This window comes from Thunnus albacares, chromosome 21 (genome assembly GCF_914725855.1).
Source record: "Thunnus albacares chromosome 21, fThuAlb1.1, whole genome shotgun sequence".
Taxonomy (NCBI): domain Eukaryota; kingdom Metazoa; phylum Chordata; class Actinopteri; order Scombriformes; family Scombridae; genus Thunnus; species Thunnus albacares.
The window spans coordinates 775,526-781,906 of NC_058126.1; positions in this window are offsets into that span (position 1 = coordinate 775,526).

The following is a 6,381-nucleotide window of genomic DNA, read 5'->3' on the forward strand; positions in this document are numbered from 1 at the left end:
TTCAGTTGGACCATCATTTATTTTTCAACAGGACAATGACCCAAAACACACCTCCAGGCTGTGTAAGGGCTATTTGACCAAGAAGGAGAGTGATGGGGTGCTGCGCCAGATGACCTGGCCTCCATAGTCACCGGACCTGAACCCAATCGAGATGGTTTGGGGTGAGCTGGACCGCAGAGTGAAGGCAAAAGGGCCAACAAGTGCTAAGCATCTCTGGGAACTCCTTCAAGACTGTTGGAAGACCATTTCAGGTGACTACCTCTTGAAGCTCATCAAGAGAATGCCAAGAGTGTGCGAAGCAGTAATCAAAGCAAAAGGTGGCTACTTTGAAGAAACTAGAATATAAGACATATTTTCAGTTGTTTCACACTTTTTTGTTAAGTATATAATTCCACATGTGTTAATTCATAGTTTTGATGCCTTCAGTGTGAATCTACAATTTTCATAGTCATGAAAATAAAGAAAACTCTTTGAATGAGAAGGTGTGTCCAAACTTTTGGTCTGTACTGTGTATATATATATATATATATATATATATATATATATATATGAAATCATGTCTGTGAAGGTTTTAGCAGTAATCAGTAGTTTTTCAGTGTCAGCTGAAGGTGTAATTTACTCTCCAGCTCCAACAATTCAAGAAACCTCTAAACTTATACATTTTATAAAATATATTTGTTTTATATAAAAGTATTTTCTTAATTCTTCCTGTTAAGTATTTTATGAAGGAGTCACAGCATCAGATCTGACTGTATAGACCTACATTAAACTGGTTTGGTCCCTCTGACTGATATATTATTATATATGACATCATTAGATTATTAATAGTGAAGCATCAGTGTTAGAGCAGCATGTTACTGTTGTAGCTGCTGGAGGTGGAGCTAGTTTACACTACTTTATATACAGTTAGCTAGTTTAGTCCAATGGTTCCCAACCTAGGGGTCGGGCCCCTCCAAAGGGTCAGCAGATAAATCTGAGGGGTGGTGAGATGATTAATGGGAGAGGAAAGAAGAAAAAACAAAGTTCTGTTGGGACCTCCAGAGACAGAGCTAACAGCTACCTGAGTTCCCATCTCTCTGAAACAGACACTGAAGAGACATGTAGTTTATCCTCTAGAAGATATTCTGCCCAGTGTTTTTCTCAGCCACCGATACATGACACATTCATCCGTGCTAATCCTTCCGAAGGGGGGACTAGATCATCCCAGAACTGTTCAGCCTCTCCTCAGCACTATCAGGAAAGTGATAACAGTTGTTCAGCCCCTGCCCTTCAACCAGAGAGAACTGTAGTACGTGATGCACATGTCCATGATAGTGCTAGTTTAGTCTTGTCTTCACCAGAAATGACTTCACAGTGTCCCTGCCTTAAAGTGCTTGAGCTTCTAGCTAAGGACATTGATCATTTTGACCCAGACAGCTGTAATCACCACATTGAAGATTACTTTAGAGAACTAGAATACAATCTAGTTGACCTGCCCCATGCAACCCAAAGTGAGAAAGTTAAACTTGTGTGGAAAACCAGCTCTAAAGCTGTACACAAGTTTATACAATCACAACCTTCCAGAGTCAGAAATGACTACCAAGAGCTCCGTCAAGCACTAGTAGAAGAATTCTCTTTTACTGCTGACGAGACCACATCAATGGTTGCAGCCCTCCAAGTTAAACATTCCCGTCGTGAGCATCCCAGGGATTATTACCAACGTTTGAGGCATGCGTACTTCCAGGGCAAGAATGCACCAGGCTTAGAAGAAAACCCCACCTTCAAGTCCATATTCTTGCAGAACCTTCATCCATGCGTACGCACTCACGTTGTACTTATGACACACCAAGGTAACCCCTCACTGCGTGAGATAAGAAAGATGACACAGGTGGCTTGGGAAACTGCTGTCACTTCCAAAGCAGGAGGGAAAACAATTGAGCCTGCCAGCTCAAACACTGAAGCGTCATACAGGTCTGCTGCCTCAAAAGATCACCCTCATAACAGTCCAAAGGGGGGTGACAAAAGGCAGCATAGGGACACTGAGCGTAAGCGCCATGCCCACCAACTGTGTCGAGATAGGCATTCACACAGTAGAAGCTTAAGAAGGCCATACGCAGAGATTCTGGCCCAGAAGTGTGACCAGACAATGGACAGATCAGATGATGACCACAGCATCTCTGACCACAGTTCAGTACATGGTCACCATCTATCAGACAGTGACAGTGCCTCTGAATGTCTCTCTCCCTCTGGCTACACGGAGCGGTACAGCCCTGAGCCACAAGTTAGAAACTTAAGGCACAAGAGCTCTAGAGCTCGCTTCTCACAATTCTAGACAGCAACACAGTCCACCCCTGTACTGACAGTAAGACAGATACCAGAGCCTTACCTTTCCTGCAGTTACATAGGCAAACTTGGGTATGTTAGCAACAGTAGCAACCTCAGTTATTCTAAACTCAGTAATAGCCAGACAGCCTGCTATTAGTTGAGGAAAGCCTAAATTCTGATTCAGCTCAGACACCACTGTCCTACTTTGCAAGTACAATTGGATCAACTCCTTGGTAGTATTTTGTCAATAGGATCACTTTGCAAAATACTAGCTCAGGACACTTGATTAGGTACTTTCAGAAGTAGTCATACACATGTCCTCACCTACCACAAGTTTAAGACATAGTGCCAAACAAACAATGATACAGCCATTAGGACTTTGGGATTTTTGGAAATATGATGACATCCTTCTGCAGCTACACTTGCCTGAAGGACAAAATTGTAAAGTCTGCCAAGATCAGACTGAGTACTACATTGAGTAGTCAGTATTGTCATCAGATCCAATGAGTGAAACAACAAACACTCTTGGACACTCCAGAAATGGCTTTATCATTTTAGGTGCCACTCTCTCTGCATCTCACCTTAACAAAGTTACACCACTAACATTCCTGTTCTCACTAACCCAAAGAGTAATGAGAAACCCAGGTTATGTTATTTAGGACTATGCCTTTGTTGTTGTCTATCATGCTTTTGTTTTGTAACTCTGACTGTTCTTGCTTAGCCAAGATAGATAGTGTTAACCACTGCCCAGATGTTACAAACTTGAATGAACTGACAAATGAACTCTTTCAACTGTGGACCATACAGTACATGTATGTTTGTGCTCCCAGGATCACACATCAGGTGCAATCCTAGGACCAAAGGGGGGATGTTGGGACTACATGTGGACCACAGTTTACCACATGTTTCAAGACTCCATGAAACCTGAGCCCTGGGGGTTTGCACCCAAAGTGTGAAGCTCCACCCATGGATCCAGGTTATCAAAACTAGAGATTCCTCTCTTATCTCTCTCTTTTCTCCACGAGCTGCAGCAGGAGCAGCTCCTTGCTCTCTTTCACACCTCCAGCAGCTGCTGGAGCAGCTCTCTGCTCTCTTGTGTGGCCTGCTCACAGCAGACACACACACTTCTTTACGGCACAAGAAGCGAGAGCCTGCCTAAGACTCAGAAACAAAGTTTCCTTGTGCCAGCAGCTAACACACAAGTCTGCTGGCCAGTTTAACAAGTACAGGAGCCACGAAATGGAGTTAGCTTGCCGCTAACTCTACACAAAGGAGTGACCTGGGCCCTCTGCACGACTGGAGTGCTGTCTGCCCAGCAACGCCTGCATCTTTCAGCTTCAGAGCCAAAGCCTTCTCAGCCTGACTCACCCACGGATTCACCAGCTACAAAGCAGGACACCACAAAGCATCTCTTCCTTCATGGACTGGTAACAACTGGGCATAGCCTAGCAACGCAGTGAGGCATAATCCGGCTAAGCAAGAATGTTTAACTCAAACAATGTACTGTACGTGTATTGATTTGGTTAAGGTTATACATTGAACTGTTGTTGTGATGTCCTTGTTGCTTATAGTCAGGTTACTGCATAGCCACACTGCTAGGTTAATGTTAGCATGCTTTACACATGTTACATCCAGTAACTAGGCCTTGCATGCAACTAACCTCATCTTAACCTGGCACCTTTAGCATACACCAATTGGTCTTGAATAGAGAACCACACAGTTAAGAGGTTAAAACCTAGTTTGGCGAACTTTGGTTCAGGCAGCACATGTGGTTCAAGACACCACATGGTCTGGCCTTTTATCTCTGTAGTTCCCTTTATCAGCCAGAGTGTCGGCATGCCATGTGCTCAGTCACCAGGTGACTGCAGCCATCTTGCTATTGTCTTCCCTACACACACACACACACACACTCACACTTGTATATAGGTACACTTAGCTAGATTAGTATTGTGTGTTGCTTTTACCCTTTTGTTAAATAAATGCTTTTGGATATACCTGTTGTCTGTTTTAATGTTGCACAAGAATGAGTTTTGCCAACCTCTGCTCTGTAAAGAACTCCAAATCCTTCAACCTTAACGAGCTATTGATATGGTGATTTTGTTTATAGTTATTAAATTAATTATTAATCAAAGTCCCAAATTCATAGATTAGTACACTTTGAGACTGAATTGGCTCTTTTTCCCTGAGTCCAGGGTGGTGCCCCGTTATTATTAATTCTTATTAATAATTAATTATTAATAAGATAATTAATTCAACATATTTTATTGATTTTTATAATTAACAATTATCTTGGATAATCATTAATTATTGCTGATAGCCAAACTTGTAGCCACGACCCAACAGTTCTGATACACAAATCTGTTTTCAGTTTTTAGACTTTAATTTGCTTAAGTTGTTGCATTAATATGAGAGTTTTAAATATACTCAAGTATCATCAATCGTCTCTTTTTTAAGTATTATTATGATAATGTGTGTTTTAAGGAAGTGTTTTTGATAACCCTTTTTTACTTTTAGAATCTCTTTTTACTGTTTTTGATAATAATTTTATATAATGTTTTTAGATAACAAGCGTTTTTAGAAATATTGTTTGTATTATTGAGGGTGGAGACTTTCCACTGTGACCCCTCAGTGAAAGTTTGTGGTTTTCAGTACGTGCTAACTGTGCAGCTCACATTGTGCCTGAGACAAGAAGTAGGAGCCTGTTTTTGTACCTAAAGACATATTGTGGCCTCTCACATCTAAAAGCTGACGTGACATTTGTTCTAACCTCCTTCACCTCTGCTCACACTGTCAAACTGTCTTGTTTCCTTATTTGGTCATTAAACTCTGAGCGTTGCTGCTTGAGTTTTAAGACACATGAAGATACGAGATGACGTACGAGTTTACCTCTAAGATGTTTTGCAAAATCTGTTAAAATCTGTTAATTTGTGCACTATGTTGATATGATAAGATTAAAGAAAACCTGCTGTTATTTAGGAGTATAAAATCTCTTGTAAGGAAGGAAGAAGGTAGATTTTCAGATTTGTTGTGACTTTGTGTGTTTTTCATAGTTTAGCTCCTTTTGAGAATATTATATTTTGCTTGTGTGCTGAAACAAATCTAAGTAGATTCTTTGCATCTGCTGAAAAAACAACACCCTTATCTTATTTAGACCGATCTTCCTGATCCTGTCTGAAGGCTCCCTCAGCTGAAACACAGTAAAGACTCCTTGTTCTTAACATTGTCTAAAAGGTTAAAATGTTCATTTGTTCTCTGTAGAGAGGATGCAGCCTGTGAGTGTTTACAGCAGGAACTAGAGAATAGGTCCAGGGTGAGATTACAGTCTCTCTGAGCTGTGTCTCTCTGCTAATACAACATACATATATATATATATATATATATATATATATCTGAAATCATGTCTGTGAAGATTTTAGCAGTAATCAGTAGTTTTTCAGTGTCAGCTGAAGGTGTAATTTACTCTCCAACTCCAACAATTCAAGAAACCTCTAAACTTATACATTTTATAAAATATATTTGTTTTATATAAAAGTATTTTCTTAATTCTTCCTGTTAAGTATTTTATGAAGGAGTCACAGCATCAGATCTGACTGTATAGACCTACATTAAACTGTAGTACATACAGTACATTAGTGTACTACAGTAGTACCAGATTACTTCAGTGATTATCATGGTGGTACCTGGCTGTACAGAGCATCATGGTGATAAAAGGACAATTGCCACCATACTTAATAAGGTGTCAGAATATTACCATGTTTACCTGTTCAGGTAAATCAGAAGTGATTTTACTCTCTAGTGTGTTTAAGCAGACAGTAAATGTGACTCAGGTTTGTAGAGGTTGTTAATGTATATATGCACAGGGCCAAGACTGATGTGGAGGCTTCATGGTGGAAACTGTTGGGTTGAACAGTGACAGACTGGACAGATGTTACCTTCACATCAGCATATGAACAGTGTGAAGGAGAGAAAACATGAAGAGTGACTAATCACCAGAGATCTGCACAGGTGAGTTCATCATGTTCTCCCCAGAACGACGACATGTTGACCAGCTGATCACCTGAGATGATTGACAGGTGT